The sequence below is a fragment of the Pipistrellus hanaki genome (assembly GCF_964339955.1).
Source record: "Pipistrellus hanaki genome assembly, chromosome: X".
In the NCBI taxonomy this organism is placed as follows: Eukaryota; Metazoa; Chordata; class Mammalia; order Chiroptera; family Vespertilionidae; genus Pipistrellus; species Pipistrellus hanaki.
This window is the reverse complement of record NC_140524.1, coordinates 23,884,818-23,912,557: the sequence shown is the minus strand read 5'-3', so window position 1 is coordinate 23,912,557 and position 27,740 is coordinate 23,884,818.

Sequence of the window (27,740 nt, the reverse complement as noted above, 5' to 3'; positions counted from 1 at the left end):
CAGGCAGGTTTATTGACTGCCTCCTAGGTATTTCCATTGTCCTTTGTATAAACCCCTATCCACAGCATTTACTATACTATTTTAAAATTATTTCTTTTTGTAAATTTTGAAAAATTAAATTTATTAATATGACACTAGTTTGCAAAACCATACAGGTTTCAAATATACAACTAAACAAAACAGCATACAAATAGTATCATGAGCCTATCACCCCAAGCAAAGTCTCTTTCCATCCCCATTTCTGCCTCCTTTCCCCACCTCCACCTACCCCTACCCCCTTTCCTTTGCTTATCACCACAATGTTGTCTGTATTTATGTGTTAGGTATATAAGTTTTTAGGCTAATCCCTTCACCTTCTTTCATCCAGCCCCCAAATCTCCTCTCCCCTCTGACTGCTGTCAGTCCATGCCTCTGCTTTAATTTTGTCAGTTTTTATTCATTAGATTCCACATATAAGTGAGATAGTATGGTATTTGTCTTTCTCGGACTAATTTATTTCACTAGCACAATACACTCTAGGTTAATCCATGCTCTCACAAAAGGTAAAATTTCCTTCTTTTCCCAACTGCATAGTATTCCATTGTATAAATAAAGGTACCACAATTTTAAAAATTATACAAATATTTATTAAGTACATTCTAGTAGGTATTATTAAGTTTATAATTTTGATTGAGAAAATTATCTCAGTAGCTCTAATTTACTTATTTATTTATTTTTTATCATTGATAGTATTAGATGTCCCTCATCACCCCCTTTTCTACCTTCCACCCAACCTCGCCACACCTGAGGCCTTCATTACATTATTTACCGAGTCCATAGGTAATGCATATATGGATATATGTTATTTGGTTAATCTTTTCCCATCCCCCTCAACTCCCTCCCCTCTGCCATCTGTCAGTCTGTTCCATGTATCCATGATTCTGGACCTATATTTTTTATTGTTAAAAGTATTACAAATAGTAGTACAATCTCTACTTTTTCTTCCATTGACCTCCCCATGGTCTCCCCCAACCCCCAGCACATGGGCTCACCCCCTTGTGTCTGTGTCCATTGGTTAGCTCATATGCATGCATGCAAGTCCTTAGGTTGATCCCTCACCCCACTCTCAACCCTCTCCTGCCTTCCTACTGAAGTTTGACAGTCTGTTCCATGCTTCTCTGTCTCTGTATTTATTTTTGTTCATCAGTTATGATGTTCTTTATATTCCACAAATGAGTGAGATCATGTGGTATTTATCTTTCTCTTACTGGCTTAATGCTCTCCATGTCCATCCATGCTGCTGCCAATGGTAAGAATTCCTTCTTTTTTACTGCACTGTGGTATTCCATTGTGTATATGTACCACAGTTTTCTAAACTACTTTTCTGCTGATGGGCACTTAGGCTGTTTCCAAATCTTAGCTATTATAAATTGTGCTGCTATGAACATAGGAGAGCATATATCCTTTCTAATTGGTGTTTTGGGTTTCTTAGGATATAGTCCTAGAAGTGGGATCACTGGGTCAAATCAGAGTTCCATTTTTAACTTTTTGAGGAAAATCCATACTGTTTTCCACAGTGGCTGTGCCAGTCTGCATTCCCACCAGCATTGCATAAAGATTCCTTTTTCTCCATAACCTTGCTAGATCTTGTTTGTCAGTTTGTTGATAATAGCCATTCTGACAGGTATGAGATGGTACTACATTGTCATTTTCATTTGAATCTCTCAAATGATTAGTGACTTTGAACATGTTTTCATATGTCTCTTGGCCTTCTGTATGTCTTCTTTCAAAAAGTGTCTATTTAGGTACTGTGCCCATTTTTAAAATGGATTTTTAATCTTCCTTTTGATAAGTTGTATGAGTTCCCTGTAAATTTTGGAGATTAAACCCTATTACAGATAACATTGGCAAATATGTTCTCCCATGCAGTTGGTTTCCTTGTTGTTTTGTAAATGGTCCCTTTTGCTGTGCAGAAGCTTTTTATTTTGATGTTGTCCCATTTGTTTATTTTCTCTTAAGTTTTCATTGTCCTAGGAGCTGTATCTGTAAAGAAAAAACGACAAATGTCTGCCATTTTGATGCCTATGTCTTCTAAGATTTTTATCTTTTCCCATCTTACATTTAAGTGCTTTATCCATTTTGAGTTTATTTTTGTGTATAGTATAAGTTGGTGTTCTAATTTTTTTTATTTTTATTTATCTATCCAATTGTCTTGACTCCATTGTATGTTCTTGCCTCCTTTTTCAAATATTAATTGAGTATAATGACTTGGATCAATTTCTGGGTTCTCTGTTCTGTTCCATTGGTCTATATGTCTGTTCTTGTACCAGTACCAGGCAGTTTTGAGAACAGTGACTTTGGAATATAGCTTAATATCTGGTATTGGGATCCTTCCAACTTTGTTCTTCTTTCTCAAGATTGCTGCAGCTATTTGGGGTCTTTTTTAATTCCAGATGTATTTTTTGGAGAGTTTGTTCTAGGTCTTTGAAGTATGCCATAGGTATTTTAATGGGGATTTCATTGAATCTATAGATTGCTTTGGGGAGTATGGACATTTTAATGATGTTGATTCTATCAATCCATAAACATGGTATATTCTTTCATTTGTTTATGTTTCCTCTATCTTTTTTTCAGCATTCTGTAATTTTATCAGTATAGGTACTTTACCCCCTTGGTTAAATTTATTGCTAGGTATCTTAATTGTTTTATTGCAATGGTAAATCGGACTGTTTTTTGTTTGTTTTTGTTTTATTTCTGTGAGTTCATTATTGGTGTATAAAAAAGCCATAAATTTCTGGGTGTTAATTTTGTATCCTGCTATGTTACTAAATTCATTTATTAAGTCTAATAATTTTTTGATGGAGTCTTTAGAGTTTTCTATGTACAATATCATGTAATCTGCAAATAATGACAGTTTTACTTCTTTGTTTCCAATTTGGATGCTTTTTCTTTTTTTTTGTCTGATGGCAATGACTAGCATTTCCAGTACAATGTCAAACAGAAGTGGTGAGAGTGGGCATGCCTGCTTGCTTCTGTTCTTAGGGGAATGGTTTTATTTTTGCCCATTGAACATGATGTTGGCTATAGGTTTGTCATATATCACTTTTATTATGTTGAGGTATAATCCTTCTATTCCCACCTTGCTGAGAGTTTTTATCAAGAAAGGGTATTGGATTTTTTCAAATGCTTTGTCTGTATCAATGGACATGATTATATGGATTTTATTTCTCAATTTGTTTATGTGGCATATCACATTTATTGATTTATGGGTATTGTAACATCCTTGCATCCCTGGAAAAAATTCCACTTGGTCATGGTGGATGATCTTTCAAATGTAATGCTAAATCCGATTTGCTAGGATTTTGTTGAGGATTTTAGCAGTCTAGTCCAGGGCTTTTGTTTACTGGAAGTTTTTTGATTACTGCTTCAATTTCCTCCATAGTTATCAGTGTATTCATATTTTTTTGATTGTTCCTGATTGAGTATTAGTTAGAAAGTTGTATTTTTTTATTTTTATTTATTTATTTATTTTTTTTTTTTTAGGAAAATGTCTCTTTCTTCTAGATTGACCAGTTTGTTGGAATAGAATTGCTCATAGTATTTTTTTGTTTTGTTACCATTCTTCATATTTCTGTGGCATCTGTTGTTATTTTTCTTGTTTCATTTCTGATTTTGTTTATATGGGTCATCCCTTTTTGCTTCTTGGTGAGCTGGGCTACAGGTTCATCAATCTTTTTTTTAAATTTCTTTATTAATTAAGGTATTACATATGTGTCCTCATCCCTCCATCAAACCCCCCCCCCCAACCCCTTCCAGTCTAGCCCTCACCACTTCGGTGTCCATGTCCATTAGTTAGGCTTATATGCATGCATTCAAGTCCTTTGCTTAATCTTTGATCTTACCCCCACCCTCCCCTACCTACCCTCTGAGGTTTTATAGTCCAATTGATGCTTCTCTGTCTCTGGATCTGTTCTTGTTCATCAGTTTATGTTGTTCATTATATTCCATAAATGAGTGAGATCTTGTAGTGTGTATCTTTCTCTGACTGGTTTATTTCACTTAGCATAATGCTCTCCAAATTGTATCCATGCTGTTGCAAATGGTAAGAACTCCTTTTTTACTGCAGCATAGTATTCCATTATATAGAAGTACCATAGTTTTTTAATCCACTCATCTGCTGATAGACACTTAGGCTGTTTCCAAATCTTAGCTATGGTAAATTGTGCTGATATGAACATAGGGGAGCATATATCCTTTCTAATAGGTGTTTCTAGTTTTTTTTTTTTTTTTTGGATATATTCCTAGAAGTGGGAGCACTGCATAAAATGGGAGTTCCATATTTAGATTTTGAGGAAACTTCACACTGTTCTCCACAGTGGCTGCACCAGTCTGCATTCCCACCAGCAGTGCACGAGGGTTCCTTTTTCCCCACATCCTCACCAGTACTTGTCATTTGTTGATTTGTTGATGATAGCCATTCTGACAGGTGTGAGATGGTATCCCATTGTCGTTTTGATTTGCATCTCTCAGATGACTAGTGACTTTGAGCATGTTTTCATGTGCCTCTTGGCCTTCCTTCTGTCTTCTTTCGAAAAGATTGTATTTAGGTCCGTTGCCCATTTTTTATTGGATCATTTATCTTCCTTTTATTAAATTGTAGAAGTTGCCTGTAGATGTTGGAGATTAAAACTTTATCAGTGATAACATTTGCAAATATGTTCTCCCATACAGTGGACTTTCTTGTTGTTTTGTTGATGGTTTCTTTTGCTGTGAAAAAGCTTTTTATGTTGATGTAGTCCCATTTGTTTATTTTCCCTTTAGCTTCCATTGCCCTAGGGGCAGTATCAGTGAAGAAATTGCTTTGGCATATGTCTGAGATTTCGCTGCATGTGGATTCCTTTAGTATTTTTCTGGTTTCTTGTCTTATGTTTAAGTCCTGTATCTATTTTGAATTTATTTTTTGTACGGTGTAAGTTGGTGGTCTAGTTTCATTTGTTTTGCATGTGTCTGTCCAATTTTCCCAGCACCATTTGTTGAAGAGACTGTCTTGACTCCATTGCATATTCATGCTTCCTTTGTCAAATATTAATTGAGCATAGTGATTTGGGTTAATTTTTAGATTTTCTATTCTATTTCATTGAGCTCTATGTCTGTTCTTGTGCCAGCACCATGTGGTTTTGAGAACAGTGGTTTTGTAATACAGCTTGAAATCTGATATTGAAATACCTCCTACTTTGTTCTTCTTTCTCAGGATTGCTGTAGCTATTCAGGTCTTTTTTTTTTTTTTTTTTTTTTTTTTGTTCCACATGAATTTTTGGAAAATTCTTTCTAGGTCTGTGAAATATGCCATTGGTATTTTAATGGGGAGTGCATTGAATCTATAGATTGATTTAGGTAGTATGGACATTTTAATGATGTTGATTCTACCAATCCATGAACATGGTATGTTCTTCCATCTGTTTAGGTTTTCCTCTATCTCTTTTTTTCAGTGTCCTGTAATTTTCTTCGTATAGGTCGTTTACCTCCTTAGTTAAGTTTATTCCTAGGTATCTTAAATTTTTTTGGTCCAATGGTAAATGGAATTGATTTTTTAGTCTCTTGTTTCTGTAAGTTCACTATTGGTATATAGAAAGGCCATAGATTTCTTGGCATTAATTTTGTATCCTGCAACATTACTGAATTCATTTATTAAGTCTATTAGTTTTTTTGATAGAGTCTTTTGTGTGTTTTTTTAAATGTAAAATATCATGACATCTGAAAATAAGGATAACTTTACTTCTTCTTTTCCAATTTGGATGCCTTTTATTTCTTCTTCTTGTCTAATTGCAATGGCTAATACTTCCAGTACTATGTCAAACAGGAGTGGTGAGAGTGGCATCCCTGTCTTGTTCCTGTTCTTAGAGGAAATGGTTTTAGTTTTTGCCCATTGAGTATGATGTTTGCTGTGGGTTTATCATATATGGTTTTTATTATGTTGAGGTATGATCCTTCTATTCCCACCTTGTTGAGAGTTTTTAATCAAGAAGGGGTGTTGGATTTTGTCAAATGCTTTTTCTGCATCAATTGATATGACTATGTGATTTTTATATCTCACTTTGTTTATGTGATGTATCATGTTTATTGATTTGCAGATATTGTACCATCCTTGCATTCCTGGGATAAATCCTAATTGGTCATGGTGTATGATCTTTCTGATGTACTGCTGGATTCGATTTGCTAGAATTTTGTTGAGAATTTTGGCATCTATGTTCATGAGGGATATTGGCCTGCAGTTCTCTTTCATTGTGTTGTCTTTATCTGCTTTTTGTATTATCGTGATACTGGTTTCATAGAAGGAGTTTGGAAGTGTTCCTTCCTCTTGAATTTTTTGGAATAGTCTGAGGAGGCTAGGTTTTAGTTATTCCTTGAATGTTTGGTAAAACTCTCCTGTGAAGCCATATGGCCCCAGGCTTTTGTTTGCCAGAAGCTTTTTGATGACTGTTTCAATTTCTTCCATAGTTGTTGGCCTATTGAGCTGTTTGGATTCTCCCTGATTGAGTTTTGGAAGGTTATATTTTTCCAGAAATCTGTCCATTTCCTCCAGGTAATAGTTCTTTGAATTTTGGTGGGTCTGTTGTTATTTCATCTCTTTCATTTCTGATTTTGTTTATTTGGGTACTCCCTCTTTGCTTCTTGGTGAGCCTGGCTAGAGGATCATCAATTTTATCTTTTTAAAGAACCAGCTCTTGGTTTTTTTTTAATCTTTTGTATTGTTTCTTTGGTCTCTATGTTGTTTATCTCTGCTTTGATCTTAATTATTTCCTTCCTTCTGCTTACACTGGGCTTTTCTGGTTGCTCTCTTTCTAACTCTTTGAGTTGTAGGGTTAGGTAATTTATTACCATTGTTTCTTGTTTTTTGCAGTAGGCTTGTAGAGCTATGAACTTCCCTCTCAAGACTGCTTTTGCTGTGTCCCATAGATTTTGGATTGTTGTGTTTTCATTGTCATTTGTTGCCATGATGTTTTTTTTATTTCTTCCTTTATCTCTCTGGTAACCCAGTCCTTGTTTAACAGCATGGTGTTTAGTTTCCATGTGTTTGATTTCTTTGGATTGTTTTTATTGTAGTTAATTTCCAGTTTTATGCCACTGTGATCTGAGAAGATGCTTGATATGATTTCTATCTTCTTGAATTTGGAGAGACTTTGCCTATTTTCCAACATATGGTCTATCTTTTAAAATGATCCATGTGCACTTGAGAAGAATGTGTATTCTGTGGCTTTGGGGTGAAATGTTCTGAAGATGTCAATTAATTCCATCTGGTCTAATGTGTCATTTAGGATTGATGTTTCTTTGTTGATTTTTTGTTTAGAGGATTTGTCCAATGGTGATAGTGGGGTATTAAAATCTCCTACTACGATTGTATTGCTGTTAATCTCTTCCTTGTTATTCTCCAGGAGGTTTTTTTTAATTTTATTTTTATTTATTATTATTATTTTTTAATGTATTTGGGTGCTCCTGTATTGGGTGCATATATGTTTACCAGAGTTATTTCTTCTTGTTGATTGCTCCTTTAGTATTATGAAGTGGCCTTCCTTATCTCTTGTTATGTCCTTCACTTTGAGATATAATTTGTCAGATATCAGTATTGCTACCCCAGCTTTTTTTCACCTCTTTTCACCTCGAAAACCTTTTTTCCATCCCTTCACCCTCACTCTGTGTACATCTTTTATTTTTTAGGTGGGTTTCTTGTAGACAGCAGATATATGGGACTTGTTTTCTTATTCAATCTGTTACCCTATGTGTTTTGATTGCAACATTTAATCCATTTACATTTAAAGTTATTTTTGATAGGTACTTATTTGTCGCCATTTTTATTCTATACCCCTGTGTTCCTTCTTCACTTCCTTTTTTTTTATTTTTTTTTTATTTTTTTTATTTACAGCAGACCCTTCAGCGTTTCTTGCATTGCTGGTGATAAATTCCCTTAGTCCTTTTTTGTCTGTGAAGCTCCTGATTTCACCTTCAATTTTGATAGATAAGCTTGCTGGGTACAATATTCTTGGATTCAGACCCTTCCTTTGCATGACTTTGTATATTTCATTCCATTCCCTTCTGGCCCTGATGAGTTTCTGTTGAGAAATCAGTTGCTAGTCTGATGGGGATTCCTTTGAATGTAACTTTATGTCTCTCTCTGGCTGCTTTTAAGATTCTTATTTTGTCATTGGTGTTTGCCAGTTTAATTATAATGTATCTTGGCATTGGTTTTTTGGGGTTCATTTTGCTTGGGATTCTGTAAGCTTCTTTGATTTATGTGGATTTTTTTTCTTCCCTATTTAAGGAAAGTTTTGTGTCATTATTTCTTGAAACCTGTTTTCTATTCCTTCCTCAGTTTTCTTTCCTTCTGAGACCCCTATTATGCTCATGTTGTTTTGTTTTGTGTTGTCCCAAAGTTCCCTTAGGTCTCCTCCTGCTTTTTAATTTTTTTTCTAGAAACTGTTCTACTTGGGTATTTTTTTCCATCTTGTCTTCTAGTTCACTGATGTGCTCCTCTACTTCTTCTAAGTCTACTCTTGATGCTTTCTATTGAGTTCTTTACAACAGTGATGTCATTTTTCATTTTTTCTTGGTTCTTCTTCATTTCCGCTTGGATCTTACTCATATTGTCAAATTTGTCTTTCATTCTTTTCTGCCACCTTATGACCATTTCTCTGAGTTCTTGCTCTGATAGGTTGCTTGTCTCTAATTTGTTTATTTCCTTTTTTGGTGATGTCTGTTTTTCTTTCATATGCGGGCTGTTTCTTTGTCTCCCCATGGTCTCTCTTCTCAGGATGTCTGGTTATGTAGTTCTCCCTCTCCTGTGTTGATTTAAAGCAGGGGTCTTCAAACTACGGCCAACGGGCCACATGCGGCCCGCAGAGGAGTCTGATCCGGCCTGCCAGGTTTTTTGGGCAGTGAGCGCAGCCGAGGTGTTACAGTAGGAATTAGTAGTTCATATAGTCCGGCCCTCCAGCTCTCTGAGGGACCGTGATCTGGCCCCCACTTTAAAAAGTTTGAGGACCCCTGATTTAAAGGTACAAAATACACCTCAAACAGGTACAACACACAAGGCACTGAACAGCGATGTATTCTCTATATTAATAACCTCCAATAAAGGTGACCACCAGAGGAAGGCAAATTAGGGGGTAGGAGAGAAAGAAAAGAAAAAATGGGGTTTCAAAATGAAATTGGTAAAAGGAGAAAAAAAATAAGAGAGACTAGAATGAGACTAAGAGAGAAAAGAGAACAAACTATATATATGGGGAGGAAACTCCAATAGAACAACCATTAATCACAGCAAATGCCAGCAACAAGTACCTGGAGATTAATACAACCTACAACACCAACTAATATGAAGCGAGGAAAGGGAAAACAGAAGTAAAAAGCAAACTAAAACATAGCAAATAAAAACACACAAACAATCAAACAAAAAGAATAAGCAAAACAATCTCACAAAAAAAGCATAAAACTTCAATATAGTTGACATTCAAACAAACAACTACAAAAAGACAGAGAGAAAACAATTTTTTTTTTTTTTTTTTTTTTTTTTTTTTAGTTAGGACAGTGAAAAGAGAGGTGTATATGAACTTGGAGCAGGGGATTGGAAATTAGATATATATAAGTAGGGTGAGATTTTAGCAGGAGGTAAACAGAAAGAATAGGGAAAATCTAGAGCAGGAAAAGGTTAAGATAAACAGGACACCAAAAGGGGAAAGTATAGGAAGAGAGTAATGGAATAAAGGTAGAGTTGAGATAAAATAAAGTGATGGTGAAGGAAAGGTGAAAATAGACTGTAGAACACTAATCCCAAAGTAAAATGAAGAGCAGAAAAAAAAAAAATTACACTTAAAAAAAAAAAAAAAGTAGCCTGGACCAGTTTGGCTCAGTGGATAGAGCGTTGGCCTGCGGACTGAAAGGTCCCGGGTTCGATCCTGGTCAAGGGCATGCACTTGGTTGCGGGCACATCTTCTGTGGGGGGTGTGCAAGAGGCAGCTGATCTATGATTCTCTCTCATCGATGTTTCTAACACTCTATCCCTCTCTCTTCCTCTCTGTGAAAAATCAATAAAATATATTTTTAAAAAATTAAAAAAGTGAATAAAATTTTAAAAAGGTAAAATAGTAGTAGTAGTAATGCTGATTAAAAATAAAAATGTAATAATTAAAAGGTAAAATCAAGTGAGGAAAAAAGAAAAAATAGTTTCTTAAGTAAATGATGCAAATAATAAAAATAAAAACAAAAATTAAAAAAGTGCAGTAGTAAAGGTCATTCACTTTCTCTATTGTTCTGTTTGGCATGCCTGTTTCCCAGTCTGGATAGTATTGCAGTTCCCTGCATTTCACTGCTCCTCAGTGTTGTAATCCAGTCCTGATTTTTAAGCAGGCGGTGTCTTAATTTCTGGTATTCCTTTATTTTTTTATTACTCTAGGGTCAATTTGTGATTCAGCCTCTGGCTAGCAGTGTTTCTGGGTTGATTTCCAGGGCCCTAAGGCCTCTCTAGCTTTTTTTATCTGTCACACTCAACTGGTTTGTGGAGGCTGGAGGGCAAGTCCAAGCAGACTGCACACCCCTGAAACTCTCAGGCTATCCCTCAGCGTCAGATCAAAATGGGTTGCTCTTTAGAGATCCCACCTGTTATCAGCTCTGAGGAACCCCTTCCACAATCACAGATCCAGCCCAACAGCTTGTGGTTTCTCCAGGCAAACACCTCCCTGGTCTCCAGCTTCCGCAGTGCGCAGTGTGTGAGTTTCTGTCTTCTGCTGGGACTAGAGCCCTCACCCTATCCCCATGAAATCTGACCTTTCTGTGGTGGAGTGGAGAGCTCCTTTGAGTCCAAGCGGTCACACCACCTGGGACTGGTGTTCTGGGGCTCACAGCTGTTTGGCGGTCACCATGGCTGTGGATATTCAGGTCTCTGACAAGATCCACTTTTCCTTTTAAGATGACGAGATTTCCCAGTCTCAGCCTGTAGCTCTGGGAGGGGACCCAGCTGCCATGTGTGCTTCCCTGTCAGGGAAACCCAGTCCAGCAGTCTTCACCTTCTCCTGGAGTTTGGCTGTCCCTTAGCTTGCTAACAGACACTCCCAGTGTGACCCTCAGCTGTTCTTTTTTTCTGCTCTGGGACAAGGCTCAGAACACATCTGTCTATTCTGTCGCCATTTTTCTCTCCACCCCCAGCTCTCAAAATCTCATTTAGTTCCTTTCTTGACGATTCCTCTTTTTTATTTCATTTGGGGATTTTTTTTTTCATTGTTTCCCCATTCTAGCAATCACCAGAAGGTCCAAGTGTCAAGTTGTGGGGGCCTGATCTGTGTGCAGCAGTAGCATTACACTACCCAAGTGTCACTGAAGAACTCAGGCACAGAGATGTGTTGCAGCTGTGGGTTGGCAGGAGCCGTGGGTGCTGAGATTCAGAGTTCCTGCACACCTGCACCAAGAATCAGAGTTATGGAAGTTTGGTGCAGTCTCATGTACACACCATGAATCAGATTCCCCGTGTACGTGCTGGGAATCAGAGTCCCTGCATGCACACATTTAGAATCGGAATCCCTGGCTCTTGGTGTGGCCTTGTGCACCCATCGAAATTCAGTGCCCCTGCAAGCACACAGTATTGGAGTCACAGGAGCTTGGTGTGGCTTTGCACACATGCTGATAATCAGGGTCCCCATGCGTGCTCACAATGAGAATCAAACTCATTGGCACTCAGTGCAGCCTTGCGCACATGCCAAGAATCAGAGTCCCTGGCCTGCTAGGGGGACCAGGCTGCACAGCTGCCCTGTGTCAGTAGGACTCCCACTCATTTTCTGTGAATCGCATGGGCCCTATGTCACTGTGGCAGGCTGAGGGGCGGGGGGAGGGAGATGCGCTCTGTGACTCACACAAATCTGTGGCCGGGATGTTTGGTGTCTCAGTGTCCATGTGTCTGTAACTGTGGTAGCAGGTCTTTGTCCAGAGTGGCTGTAGAGTCCCAGTTTGTGTCTGAGACCAGTTTGGGTAGTGGTGAGCCTGGGATCCTAGTCACAGCAGTTCTGCCTTTCAAGATGGCATGGTTTCCATGCCAGTGCCAACTATCAGTGAGTGTTTGCAGCAGCAACAGGGTCTTGCAGTCTAAGACTGCCTGATCTGCCAGCTCCTGTAGGTCCTACAGGATGTAACTGAAAGTTCTGCAGGATGTAACTGTCCCTAGCTCGCTCGCTCTCTCTCTCTCTCTCTCTCTCTCTCTCTCTCTCTCTCTCTCTCTCTCTCTCACACACACACACACACACACACACACACACACACCATGTCCATACACTCCCCTTTTGCTACCTCACTCTCTCCCTCAGTGCCATCCTGCTAGGTGCCATCTTCAGAATTGACTCTGGGCCTATTTTCTTCATCATTTTATTTTGTTCATTAGATTCCACATATAAGTGAAGCACTGTGGTATTTGTCTTTCTCAGATTGGTGTACTTTGCTTATCAAAATAATCTCCAGGTCCATCCATGCTGTGGCAAAGGGTATTAAATTCCTCTTTTTATAACCAGATAGCATTTCATTGTGTAAATGTACCACAGCTTTTTTACCCACTCATCTATTAATGGGCATTTGGGTTGCTTCCAGATCTTAGCTATTATAAATTATGCTGCTATGAACATAGAAGTACATATATTCTTTCTGATTAATGTTTTGAGATTCTTAGGATATATTCCCAGAAGTGGAATCCTTGGGTCAAAAGGTAGTTCCATTTTTAGTTTTTTTGAGGAAACTCCTTAGATATTTCCCACAGTGTGTGTCTGACCCAGTCTACATTCCCGCCAGCAGAATGCTAGGGCTCCCTTTTTCTCCCCATCCTCACCAGCACTTGTTGTTTTATTGATGATAGTCATTTTGGCAGATGTGAGGTGATACCTCATTGTCACTTTAATTTGCATCACTCTTATGATTAGTCAGCATTTTTTCATATGTCTATTGGCCATCTGTATGTTCTCTTTGGAGAAATGTCTATTCAGGTAACTTTTCCAATTTTTAAATTAGATTATTTGTCTTCCTGGCATTGAGGTTTATAAGTTCTTTACATATTTTGGAAATTAACCACTTACCAGATGTATTAGTGGCAACTATGTTCTCCCATTCAGTGGGTTCCCATTTCATTTTGTTGATGATTTCCTTTGATGTGCAAAAGCTTTTTAGTTTGTTGTAGTCTTATTTACTTTTCCTTTGTTTCCCTTGCCTAAGGATATATATCTGAGATTTTACTACCTATGTTTTTTTCTAGGATTTTAATTATTTTGCAACTTACATTTAAGTTTTTTATCTATTTTGAGTTTATATTGTGTATGGTGTAAGTTAGTGGTCTAAGTTGCATTTTTTTTGGATGTACCTGTCCAATTTTCCCAATACCATTTATTGAAGAGAATGTTTTTATTCCATTTTATGCTCTTTCTTCCTTTGTCAAATATTAACATACTAGAGGCCCAGTGCACAAAATTTGTGCATGGGGGTGGTGGTGATGTGTGTTTTTCAGCCCAGCCTGTACCTTCTCCAATCTGGGACCCCTCTAAGGATGTTTGACTGCCCGTTTTGTCTCAATCATGGTGAAATTGGGCCTAAACAGGCAGTCGGACATCCTTCTCGCAATCCAGGACTGCTGGCTCCCAAGTGCTCACTTGCATGCCTGCCTGATTGACCCTAACCACTTCTGCCTGCCAGCCTGATCACTGCCTAACCACTCCCCTGTCAGCCTGATCGACACCTAACTGCTCCTCTGCCAGCCCAATTACCCTGAACTGCCCTCCCCTGCAGACCTGGTCTCCCCTAACTGTCCTCCCCTGCAGGCTGGGTCATCCCCAACTGCCCTCCCTTGCCAGCCTGTTCCCCCTCAACTGCCCTACTTTACAGGCCTGGTCCCTCCCAACTGCCCTCCACTGCAGGCCCGGTCCCCCCCGCCCCCCAACTTCCTATTAAGTATGTTGTTTGCTATAGATTTGTCATATATGGCCTTTATTATGTTGAGATATGATCCTTGTGTTCCCACTTTGCTGAGAGTTTTTATCATACATGGGTGCCGAATTTTATTGAAAGCTTTTTCTGCATCTATTGATATGATCATGTGATTTTTATCTTTATTTTGTTTATGTGATGTATCACATTTATTGATTTGCAAATATTGTACCAATATTGCATTCCTGGAATAAATTCCACTTGATCATTGTGTATAATCTTTTTTAAAAAAATATATTTTATTGATTTTGTACAGAGAGGAAGGGAGAGAGATAGCGAGTTAGAAACATCTATGAGAGAGAGTCATCAATCAGCTGCCTCTTGCACACCCCCTACTGGGGATGTGCCTGCAACCAAGGTACATGCCCTTGACCGGAATCGAACCCGGGACCTTTCAGTCCCCAAGCCAACTTTCTATCCACTGAGCCAAACCGGTTTCGGCCTATATAATTTTTTTGATAGATCTGCTTTGCTAATATTTTTTTGAGGATTTTCGCATCTATATTCATCAAAGATATTGGCTTATAATTTTCTTTTTTGTAGTGTCTTTATCTGGTTTTGGATTTGAATAAGGCTGGCCTCATGAAAAGAACTTAGATGTCTTCTCTTCTTTTGAATTTTTTGGAGTAGTTTAGAAGAGTAGGTGTTAGTTGTTCTTTGTATGGTTGGTAAAAGTGCTTTGTGAAGTAATCTGTTCCAAGACTATTGTCTGCTGGGAGATTTTTTGTTGTTGTTGTTGTTAATCCTTATCCAAAGATATATTTCCATTGATTTTTAGAAAGAGTGGAAGGGAGGGAGGGAGGGAGGGAGGGAGAGAGAGAGAGAGAGAGAGAGAGAGAGAGAGAGAGAGAGAAAGAGAGAGAGAAAGATTGATACGAAAAAGACATATCAATTTGCTGCCTCCTGCATACATCTTAATCAGAGCTGTGAATTGAACCTGAAATGCCAGTATGTGCTCTTGACTAAGGATTGAACCCGTGACCCTTCAGTGTGTGCTCTGAGGCTCTAATCACTTAGCATCACCAGTCAGGGCTGCTGGGAGGTTTTTTTTTATTTTTTATTTTTATTTTTTTTATCACTGCTTCTATTTCACTAGTTGTAATAGTTCTATTTAGGTTTTCTTTTTTTTGGGGGGGGATTATTTATTTTATTATTATTATTTTTTTACCTACTCTACTTTTATTTATTTTTATTTTTTTAATAAATTTTTATTGTTCATATTATTACAAATGTTCCTCCCCCCCCTCCATTGCTCTCCTCCACCAGGTTCCCACCCCACCCTCTGCCCTTTCCCCACCTCCCATTGTCCTCATCCATAGGTGCACAGTTTATGTTCAGTCTTTTCCCACATCCCCCTCTCCCCTTTTGCCCAAGAATCGTCAGTTCACTCCCCTTCCATACCTCTGATTATATTATATTCAACAGTTAATATTGTTCATCAGATTTTTTTTTAATTTCCTTGGTTTTTAGATTCACTTGTTAATAGTTACATATTTGTTGTTCATAATTTTTATCTTTATTTACTTTCTCTTCTGAAAGAACACCCTTCAGCAATTCATATAATTCTGGTTTGGCAGTGATGAACTCCGTTAGCTTTTTTTTATTGTGTGGGTGTTCCTTTATAGGTAACTACCTGCTTTGCTCTTGCTGCTTTTAATATTCTCTCTTTGTCTTTTGCTCTTGGAATTTTAATTATGATTTGTCTTGGTGTGGTCCTCTTTGGATTCCTTTTTTTTGGAGTTCTGTGCGCTTCCTGGACTTGTAAGTCTAATTCTTTCACCAGGTGGGGGAAGTTTTCTGTCACTATTTCTTTCAGTATGTTTTCGATATCTTGCTCTCTCTCATCTTCTGGGACCCCCATAATTCTGATGTTGGTTCGCTTGAAGTTGTCTCAGAGGTTTCTTACATTATCTTCAATTTTCTGGATTGTCTTGCCTTCTAGCTTCTGCGGAGGAGTGTCTTCTGGCTCTTTATGTTCCAAATCTTTGACTTGATTTTTGCGATCTTCCATTTTTAGGAGTCTTCTGTTTTTAGGAGTCTGTATAATATTTTTTATTTCAGACAATGTATTCTTTATTTCTTGTTGATCCCTTATCATTTCTCGTTGATTCCTTATTAATTCTAGTTGATCCCTTTTCATATCCTCATAGGTCTTATCGACCTTTTCTAGGAAATTCTTGAAAAACCTTATAAGCGTAGATTTGAACTCTATATCCAGTCGCTTTTTGTCCTCCATTTCTTTTGTTTGTGATCTATTTCGTTGTCGCATTTCGCAGCTACAGATGGGGCGGGGTTTCAGGGTGGAGCCTACAGCCTTGGCTTCCCTCAGCCCGCCCTATGTGGCTCCTGAGTCTCAGGGTCCTTCAGTACTCACTGCAAGTGCCTCTGAGAGAAAGGTACCCTCGATTTTCGCCTGCTACCAAACAGTCTAGGCTCTCCCCCAATGAGCCCGGTATTGGGGTTCAGTTCAATTGGAAGTGGAGTTTGAGGTGGTGCTCAGAGCAGTCTGGAGCCCCAGTTTCCTTCCCGCCAGGGCAATCCCGCGGCACAGCCAACCGTCCCTTCTCTGCGCGCAATGTGCGCGCCTCCAGGACTTCCTTTCGCCGCTCCCCCGGGGTTCCGCCTTACAGCCCAGCTCCCTGTGGATGAGCCTGGGTCCCTGGGGGTCTGGCCTAGAACTGGGGTTCAGAGCAGTCGGAACTGGGGCCCAGCACAGTAGGAGCTTTTATCTCCTTCCCGCTAGGGAACACCAGCCAGGCACTCAGCCGCCCCTTCTCTCCGGCTCTGTCCTCTCCGTGTGCACTGCGTGTCTCCGTACCTTAGGCTTTTACAGCTCCTCTGCTCATCCTTCTGGTTTTCTCCTTGCTTCTCGTTGTAGAATTTCCAGTCAGTCGACTTTCCTGTAGTTCTGGGTAATGTCCATTTTATATTTTAGTTGTATTTTATTGAAATTGTTGTGTGCGGCTGCGGCTAGGTGTTTACCTGAGCAGCCATCTTGGATTCTCCTATTTAAGTTTTCTGATTCTTCCTGATTGTGTGTTTGCAGGAATTTGTCCATTGCACCCATATTGTCCAATATAATTATTCATAGTATTTTCTTACAATGTTTCATATTTCTGTGATGTCAACAACTGTTCCTTCAGCTCTTTACATTAAGAAAAAAATCTTCCTTGTTTGTTTATTTATTTATTTATTGATTGATTGATTGATTGATTTTAGAGAGGAAGGGAGAGGAAGAGAGAGATAGAAACATCAATGATGAAAGAGAGAACCACTGATAGGCTGCTACCTGTATGCCCCCTACTGGGGACTGAGCCTGCAACCTGGCCATGTTCCCTTGACCAGAACCGAACCTTGGTCCACACACCAAGGCTCCATCCATTGAGACAAACCAGCTAGGACTCCAGTATTTTCTCAACATGGCTTCCCCCTCTGTACAGGACCTGTACAGTTTATTATTGTTGCATCCTGTGCCTAACATTGCATGGCATGTAACAGGAGCTGTGTGCTAGCTGATTAAATTGGAATTGAGTGACTCACCCTGCCCAGGAAAGTTCAATAAAGCTTCACAGGCAAGATTATGTTCATACAGGGTCTTGGAGAATAAAAGTTTGTCAGTTGTTGGCTGAGTGGAACAGGAAGGGAAGAAGGGAGAGTTGGCTCATCCTAGACAGAACAAGAACAAGAGCAAAGGTTAAGAGGGTAATAAAATATAGTGTGTTTTTGGCATGCAGGTAATTTGGTGCATGTTGGAGGGCCAATAAATGAGTCTGGGAGAGTCAATATGGTCCAAATCACAAAGGATCTTTAATACTTGCCTAGAGTTTAGATTTCAGCCTATGTATGGGGAAGACATAGTGAGAGCATGGACCATGGAGGGATAGCAGGCATGGAAAGACATAAAATTAAACCATTATGTCCATTGCACCCATATTGTCCAATATAATTATTCATAGTATTTTCTTACAATGTTTCATATTTGTAAGAAATATGTCTTCTGGAGAAGACATAATGTCTTCTGGAGAAGACATAGTATTTTCTTACAATTTGTTTCATATTTGTAAGAAATATGTCTTCTGGAGAAGACATTATGTCTTCTGGAGAAGACATAATGAGAGCATGGACCATGGAGGGATAGCAGGCATGGAAAGACATAAAATTAAACCAAGAAATATGGTTCCACCTATCATGCCTGACCTAGGAAAGAGATTTCAAGCAGGCCAAAATACTTTGTCAAATTCAAAATGTTTTACAAGCATGCTCAATTTATGTACTTTATTACCTAGATTTTTAGGCCAGAAAAAAAATCAATATCTTAAGTTTTGTTGGGCTTGTGGTATATTTGGAAATATTCACAGAGCAGAATTTCCAAGCTATTGTGACTGATTAAAAGTTTGAAATGAGGATCCAGAGAAGACTCCAGGATTTGGGTCTGTGTGAATGAGTAAAGGAGGTGTTGGTCTGGAATGGTGGGTGTGGGATGAGAGCTTTCTGGGCACGTTGATTATGTGAGGTCCTATGAGACACCCAAGTGGAACCATTATGGAGGCAGCTTTATATGTATGCTTGGAGCCAAGGAAAGTTATAGTGGCTGAAAATGAAGATCTGGGAGTTGCCAACTTGGAGTCAGAGGTGAAGCAATGGAGCAATGATATCACCCAAAGACAGTGTATGGTCTGAGAACAAAAAAGCACTTAAGATAGAACCCTAGGAAAGATCAATTTTGAGGATTGGGTAGACATAACAGAAGGAGCCCATTAAGAAGGAGAGTAAAAAAGGGAGCAGCATACAAGAAGGTGATAGGATGGGCAATGGACCTAAATAGATACTTTTGTAAAAAAGACAGAAGGAAGGCCAAGAGGCATATGAAAACATACTCAAAGTCACTAATCATCTGAGAGTTGCAAATCAAAATGACAATGAGGTACCATCTCACACCTGTCAGAATGGCTATCATCAACAAATCAATAAACAACTGCTGGTGAGGATGTGTAGAAAAAGGAACCCTCGTGCACTCCTGGTGGGAATGCAGACTGGTGCAGCCAATGTGGAGAACAGTATGGAGTATCCTCAAAAAACTAAAACTGGAACTCCCATTTGACCCAGTGATCCCACTTCTAAGAATATATCCCAAGAAACTAGAAACACCAATCAGAAAGGATATATGCACCCCTATGTTCATAGCAGCACAATTTACTATAGCTAAGATTTGGAAATAGCCTAAGTGCCCATCAGCAGATGGGTGGATTAAAAAACTGTGGTACATGTACACAGTGGAATACTACACTGTAGTAAAAAAGGAGTTCTTACCATTTGCAACGGCATGCATGGAACTGGAGAGCATTATGCTAAGTGAAATAAGCCAGTCAGAGAAAGATAAATATCACATGTTCTCACTCCTTTATGGAATATAATGAATAACATAAACTGATGAACAAAAATAGATCCAAAGACAGAGAAACATCAATTAGACCATCAAACCTCAGAGGGAAGGTAGGGGAGGGTGGGGGTAAGTGGGAGAGATCAACCAAAGGATTTATATGCATGCAGATAAGCCTAAACAATGGACACAGACACCAGGGGGGTGAGGGCATGAGTGGGGGGTATGGGAGGGTAATGGAATGGTAATAGGGATATAAGGACACATATGTAACATCTTAATCAATAAAGAAATTAAAGAAAAAGAAAGTGTTAGGAGAGCCCTGACTGTTGTCATTCATTTGGTTAGGCATTGTCCCATGCACCTTGGTTGTTGGTTTGATTCCCAGTCAGGGCACATGCATGAGTTTTGGGCTTGATCCCCATTATAGGCCTGCAGGAGGCAACTTACTAGGCGTACTGGTTAATAATGCAGATTTTTTCAATAGATAGAGTTACACAAATGTGGATATATATGTGATTTGATATGTATGTTATTTTGTTTTATTGCTCCTTCAGATTACCACTTGTTCTGATCAATGGTACACGCACTTTCTGAGCACAAAGAAGTAGAAAATTGGGTCTCTGAATGGTCTGCCTCAAAACAAGAAAAGTTCTATTGGGATGGTATCCACAAATTACCTGAAAGATGGGGGAAATGTGTAGCTAGCGATGGACGTTACTTTGAATAAAGCACTTTTGATGTTTCTCTTGAAATTATCATGTTTTCTTTTATTATAAAATCCATATTAACTGGTTAATAATATGGATAACTGTTAACCAGTTAATAATGCAGATTAACATTAAGTGTTTAATAATATGGATTAAACATTAACTAGTTAATAATGTGGATTAACCGTTTACTGGTTAATAATATGGAGTCAGTACCATCTGCCCTGAACTCTACAGGGCGAGTGAAAGATCTGAATCAGGGCAAGAGACAGGATTTCAAGAAGTTGGGGGCAATCTAAGAATTGGAATTGTAACAGGATGAAGTGGTAGTTGTAAATATTTTTCTCTTTTCCGAGTCCAGCATGGCTAGAGAGCTATCTAGTTCCTGAGTAGGGTCGGCTAGGGATTGAGAAAATGAAAGAGACAGACACAGAGATAGAAGGTAAAAGCTGGGGCCAGGTGGACAGTGACAGTGACCCTGAGCCAATACAACAGGTTTATTTTATACATAAAACAAACAAACAAACAAACAAACAAAAAAACCACACACACACACACACAAAACAAACAAACAAAAAAAACAAAACAGGAAGTTTTACCAAAAGTCACAACAAAGGAGATTATGTGCATTCTAGGGTGGGTCCAGGTGGTATTCATTTCTGGTGTGTGGCTGGATTTAAATAACAAAACCCACTGCCTGGCACCTGGACTGAAGGTCAAGCTGACAACACTCTTGCCTTTGGGCAAAGTGTGTTTCTAGGACTGGCTTTGCTGGCACCACTGGATTCAGCTGACAATAATTAAAGAAATGCCCATGTGCCTTCCCAGGCACTCTCTACAGGTAGTGAACTATATCTGGGCTGAGTGAAGTGACAGAGGGCCCAGCTCACTGGTACTGTGTACTGGAATTGTGGAACAAGATCTGGTTAACATGTTTAAAACTTCACAGCCAGGTGAGGAGGGTAACAGTTTTGGTAAGAACTAAGAAACAAGAGGACATGTTAAGCCTGTATCTCTGGACTTCCAGGTGGAGATAGCCAAAGTAAGTGGGCAGAAATAGACTCTGAGACATAGGACGACGTTAGGATTGGAGGTAGAGAGTTAGCAAGCACTGGCAAGCACTGGCATGGAGATGGTAACAGAAGCCATGGGAGTGGATGAGCTCATCAGGGAGAGGGGGCAGAGAAGATAAGAGTCCTGGATCCAAACCCTGGGAAGCACCAATCTTTAAGGGGCTGACAGAGAAAGAGGGGATTGAGGAAAGTGGCCTTCATATGGGGGAGGAATGAGGAGGGAGTTGTCAGCAGTGACAAAGTTGAATAGGTGAGTGAAAAGAAGCCTTTAGATGGGTAAAATAGTTGAATACTACCCAACCTTAATAAAAGGAGGAAATCTTAACCCATAATACTTACCCTGGAAAGTGAAATAAGCCAGTCAGAGAAAGATGATTTCACTCATATGTGGAATCTAATGAAAAAAAATAAACTAGCAAACATAATAGAAATGGACTCATAGATAGAGAACAGATTGACAGCTGTCAGAGGGGAGAGGGTTTGCAGGGTTATGTGAAAAAGGTGAAGGGATTAAGCAATAAATAAATAAATAAAATTAAATAATAAAAAAACTTCAGAAACCCAGACAACAGCATGGTGATTACCAGAGGGAGAGGTGTGTGGGGAGGTAAAAGAGGGGATAAATGGTGATGGAAGGAGACTTGGCTTAGGGTGGTGAACACACAATACATTATACAGATGTGCTATAGAACTGCTCACCTGAAACCTACTGGTATATAATTTTATTAACCAATGTCACCCCGATAAATTTAATAAAAACCAAAGTCATCTGTGTTCTTAAGTCAGAACCCAGGGAGGATTCAGCAGAGGGAATCTGCTTCCTCTTTTTGTTCACTGGGAGTTGAAGACTATCTAGCTCACATGACTCACCATAGGCTTGCTAAAGCTTTGCTCACCTTGTACTCTGGCACATCATTCTTGTGACCTAATTTACCCCTCACACTAGGCTCTGCTTTTCTGCAATCTTGGCCTTTAGCCCACTGTGCCCTGGGGATCTCTTATTATGCTGGCTCTATGACAGCATTGTGCCATATTTGTTCATATCCTATTGGACCATTCATATACTAGATTCCTGCCTGAGGCTGCATATCTGTTAGACCTCAGTACACTGGGTATGGGTTGTGCCTTTCTATTTCTGTATTTTTTTTATCCCATCATCTTTCTATTCCCAGGTCTACTCCCCCCTTCCTTCCTTCCTTCCTTCCTTCCTTCCTTCCTTCCTTCCTTCCTTCCTTCCTTCCTTCCTTCCTTTTTCCCTCGCTCCCTCTCTGCTTCCCTTCCATCCTAGAACAAATATTTGTTTCTTTTCTTTTTTAAAAAATTATTTACTGTTTAAAGTATTACATATAGTGGTACATGTATCTCCTTTCCCCCATTGACATCTCCCTGGACACCTCCACCCTCCAGTACATTCCCTCACCTCAGAGTGTCTGTGTTCATTGGATATGCTTATATGCATGCACACAAGGCCTTTGGTTGGTCTCTTACTCCCTCCTCACTTGCCTTCCCTCTGACATTTGATGGACAATTCGATGTTTCTTTGTCTCTGGATCTATTTTTATTCATCAGTCTATTTGTTTATTATATTTCACAAATAAGTGAGATCACATGATATTTATTTTTCTCTGACTGGCTTATTTCACTTAGCATAATGCTCTCCATGTCCATCCATGCTATAGCAAATTGTAAGAGTACTTTCTTTTTTATAGAAGCATAGTATTCCATTGAGTAGATGTGCTATAATTTTCTAAGCCCATCTGCAGATGGGCACTTAGGCTGTTTTCAAATATTAGCTATAATAAATTGTGCTGCTATAAACATAGGAATGGATATGTCCTTTCTGATTGCTGTTTCTCATTTCTTGGGATATATCCCTAGAAGTGGGATCACTGGATCAAATGGGAGTTCCATTTTTAACTTTTTGATGAAATTCCATACTGTTCTCCACAGTGGCTGCACCAGTCTGCATTCCCACCAGCAGTGCACGAGGGTTCATTTTTCTCCACATCCTTGCCAGCACTTGTCATTTGTTAATTTGTTGATGATAGCCATTCTGACAGGTGTGAGATGGTATCTCATTGTCATTTTGATTTGCATCTCTTGGATGATTAGTGACTTTGAGCATGTTTTCATAGGTCTCTTGGCCTTCTCTATGTCCGCTTTAGAAAAGTGTCTATTTATGTCATTTGCCCATTTTCTGATTGGATTGTTTAACTCGATTTTGTTAAGAAGTATGAGTTCCCTATAAATTTTGGAGATTAGGACCTTATCAGATATAATGTAGAACACTAATCCCAAAGTAAAATAAAGAGAAAGTAAAATGACACGTTAAAAAAAGTTAAAATAGTAGTAATAATACTGATTGAAAAGAAAAATGTAATAATTAAAAAGGTAAAAATCAAGTGAGGAAAAAAGGAAAAAATTAGTTTCTTACGTAAAAGATGAGAAAAAAAAAGTGCAGTAATGAAGGTTATTCACTTCCTCTACTGTTCTGTTGGCATGCTTGTTTCCTAGTCAGGAACATATTGAAGTTCCCTGCATTCTACTGCTCTTCAGTGTTGCAAGCCAGTCCTGATTTTTAAGCACGCAGTGTGTCTTAATTTATTGTATTCCTTTATTTGTGATTACTCGAGAGTCAATTTGTGATTCAACCCCTGGGTGGCAGTGTTTCTGATTGACCTCCGGGTCTATAGGTCTTCTCTAGCCTGTGCTTAGATCCTGATTTCCCTGTGGCACTCAATACCGGTTTGTGGGAGTGGGTTGCCCCAGAGCTGGTTGTCTGATGGTTACTTCCCGCTCTGATCCCCAGGTTCCAGAGAAGCAACTTTCCCCTGCAGTCTCTTAGGGTGTCCCCAATTGGGTGATCCTATGTATTGGGCTTAGTTATTAGAAGCAAGGATCTAAGGAGGATAAAGAAAAAAAGAAAAAAGAAAAGAAAAAGAGCCAGCATAAGTGTGTGATCTCTGGGGCTGCGCATCAGTCTGTGCAGTCTTTTTTGCCCCCTTGGGTCTAAGCAGCCAGCACACTTTTTAAAATGTAGGCTGTCCTTTTGTGTCAGATCAAAATGGGTTGCTTTTTAGAGATCTCTTCTGTTAGCAGCTCTGAGGAGCCCCTTCCACATTCCCAGATCACGCCAGCCCCAATAGCCATGGATTTTTCTTGGTGCAAACTTCCCCCAGTCCTCCAGCTCCCACAGTGCGTGCATTTCTCTCTCCTGCGGGAACCAGAGACCTCACCTTATCCCAAGAGAAATCTGACCTTTCAGTGGTGGAGTGTAGAGCTCCTCTGAATCCATGTGTTTGTGCCAATTAGGGACTGGTGTTCTGGAGTTTGTAGCTGTTTGGTGGGTGCAGTAGTTGTAGATTTTCAGGCTTCCAATAACATCCACTTTCCCCTTCAAGATGGCGTGGTGTCCAAGTCTGAGCCGGTCACTTTGGGAGGGAACCCACAGCAGTGTGGGCTTCTCAGTCAGGGAAGTCCCTTCCAAATAGTCTTCACCATCTCCTGGAGTACAGCTGTCCCTCAATTCACCAACAAACACTCCCTGTGCAACTCTCAGCTGTTGTTTCTATCTGCTCTGGGACAAGGCTCGGACATGTTTGTCTATTCTACCGCCATTTTTTTTTTTTTTTTTTTTTTTTTTTTTTTTGTCCTGGGCCCTTTCTACCATCCCTGCTGCTTCCAAGACTGGTGAGAGGAGTCCCTGGTTTCTTATGGCCAGGAGTAATATGTGCACTGGGTTGCTCTAGTTTGTCCCTCCTCAGTGTAGAGCGGTGACAGGTTGCCCTGGGTTGCTCAGTTTGTGCTCCACCGTGACCTGAGTGGGGCACATGCTGGGTTACACCAGGTTGCCCTGGCAACAAGACCCTGGGCTCAGGGTGGAGTGGGCACAGGTTACTCTGGATCACACAGTCAGAGATCCCCTGTGGCATGCTCTGGGTTGCTCCAGGTTGCCTTGGCAGCAGGTCATGGAGCTGGGGGTAGAGTGGGTGCCACGTGGCTTCAGGTCAGGCTAGCAGCACTGGGGCACAGGGTTGCCCCTGGATTGAAATCACTGCTGAGTCTTGGAGATGGATCCTAGGAAGTCAGGTCCCAGTAGACTGGTGAGGAGGCCTGGTATGGGAGTTCACTCTGGTGGCGCGCTCTCCCTGCAGACATCAGGGAGCCTGCTGGGAGGTACTGTACCACTCACTGCTGGGGCACAGTGGTGGTTCCACAGGGGTTATGGCTGGCAAGTGGCATTCTATATGCATCCCTTGCCCTTCCTTATTGAAAATTGTTTCCTCAGCTGTGTCTTATTTGTTAATTCAAGGTGGATGTTCTTCCATTTAGTTGCTTTTCTAACCTGGCTGCCTACTCAGCCACCATTTTCTCTGTCCCCTGTTTATTTTCTTTCTTGTATTCTTTTTATTACAAAACTAGAGGCCCGGTGCACAAAATTTGTGCACAGAGGGGGTGTGTGTGTGTCCCTCAGCACAGCCTGAACCCTTTCCAATATGGGACCCATTGAGGGATGCCCAACTTGCCCATTTAGGCTCAATTCCCACTGGGATCAGACCTAAACGGGCAGTTGGACATCACTCTCACAATCCAGAACTGCTGGCTCCCAATTGCTCACCTGCCTGCCTGCCTGATTGCCCCTAACCACTTCCCTGCCAGCCTGATTGATGCCTAACTGCTTCTGTGCCAAACCGATTGCCCCTAACTGCCCTCCCCTGCCTGCCTGGTCACCTCTAACTGCCCTCCCTTGTGGGCCTGGTCAACCAGAACTGTCTCCCCCTGCTGGCCCAGTCACCCCTAACTGCCCCCTCTTGCTTGCCTTGTCCTCCTCATCTGCCCTCCTCTGCAGGCCTGGTCACTCCCAAATGCCTTCCCCTGCAGGCATGGTTCCCTCAAACTGCCCTCCCCTGCAGATCTGCCCCCCCCCAACTGCCGTCCCCTGCTGGCCATCTTGTGGTGGCCATCTTGTGTCTGGCCATCTTGTGTGTTGGAGTGATGGTCAATTTGCATATTACCTCTTTATTATATAGGATAAAACTCAGATACAGAAAATTACATAAAACAAATGTATGGGTCAGTAAATGACTACAGTACAAATACCCTTGTAACTACCATCCAGGATGTGAAATTAAACTTTTCCAGTTACCCGAGAAGTCCTCCTATACCTCCCATACCAATAATAGCCCTCCCTCTCCCCCTAAATGCAACCATTGGAGTTTACCCTTGTATATAGAGATAAGAGTTCCCATTTGTTGTGCAATTACTTCCTGATAGGACTTTACTAAGAATCTTTCATGTTTCACAAAAACATGAATTATGTACTATTATCCCCGTTTAAGAAATGTAGAAATTGAACATCAGAAATGTGCAGAAATGTGTCCAAGGTCACATGGTGCCAGAGCCAGGACTATAACCTTGATGTATCTGACTTCTAGTCCTTTGCTTTCTATCTCCACCCCACTATATGTTGTACCTCCCAGTTGAGCATTGAATAATGCCCTATGAATTTGTGAGGCTAGTGGTTGGTTGTCACAGAAATAAACCCGGTGGCCACACTTTAAAAGAGAGAAAGTGACTTCGCAGTGGGGGAGAAAGGAAGAGAGAGAGAGAGAGAGAGAGAGAGAGAGAGAGAGAGAGAGAGAGATTTGCAACTTTCTATATTTTCTACTTGTCATCTGATGCTAACATCCTTCCATTACCCAACGAGAAAATAAACAGTAAATGACCACACCAGTTAAACTGTTTAATTATGTAAGTTGGGAAGAATGACATTTGTGTACATTACCCAAACACATGGATTAAAGAAATGACCTTTGCCTCGGTGTGAAACTAATTTGTTGCATATTGGAACTCTGATGGCTTTACTTGGGCCAGGCATTTTGTTGCCCTGCTGTTTATGTCTAAGACTGGAGATGAGGCTTAATGAAGCTCCATCTTAGGCTGGACTGATTTGTATATTAGTGTTTTCTAAAACATCCCCATCTGAAATATATTTTCAAAGAAGTTTGTCTTCCTGTAGTCATTCCTGGTATTTTGTACATTTGTCCAAGTGTAAATATATCTAAAACATCAAAAGAATAAGAAAAATGACTTGTGCTGAGTCAGAGTGGGGGAAAATTCCCAAGGATCAACAATAACTATTCAAAAGATAAAGGAGCATCATTTATGGGGCTGGTACTCTTTTTATAATTAAAAAACATCTTAGTATAATTAAAAACAAACAAACATGGGACCAGAAAAAGAAACCATGGAACTAAATGTCATGTGTTACATTATAAGTGCTGTATTAACTACTAATTAGTAAACATTGATTCTCAATTAACTTTATTATAATGCTTCAGATAGTGTTAGGACTGCTAGTTAAAATACAAACATATTCATATTTATTCATATTATACTCTCCTCTTTCAGTGCTATTTTGAAAAATGTTGTGGATATTTCCATAGTTATTGAAACATTAAAAAAAATGTACCAACTCAACTTCTCTCTAATTTATTTAAATTCTGGGAAGTTTGAGTTAAATTTTCTTTCTTGAGTACAGAAAAAAAATCAGTTAAAATTGGTTATGTCTATGAGGGAAGATTTATTGTTAACATTTAC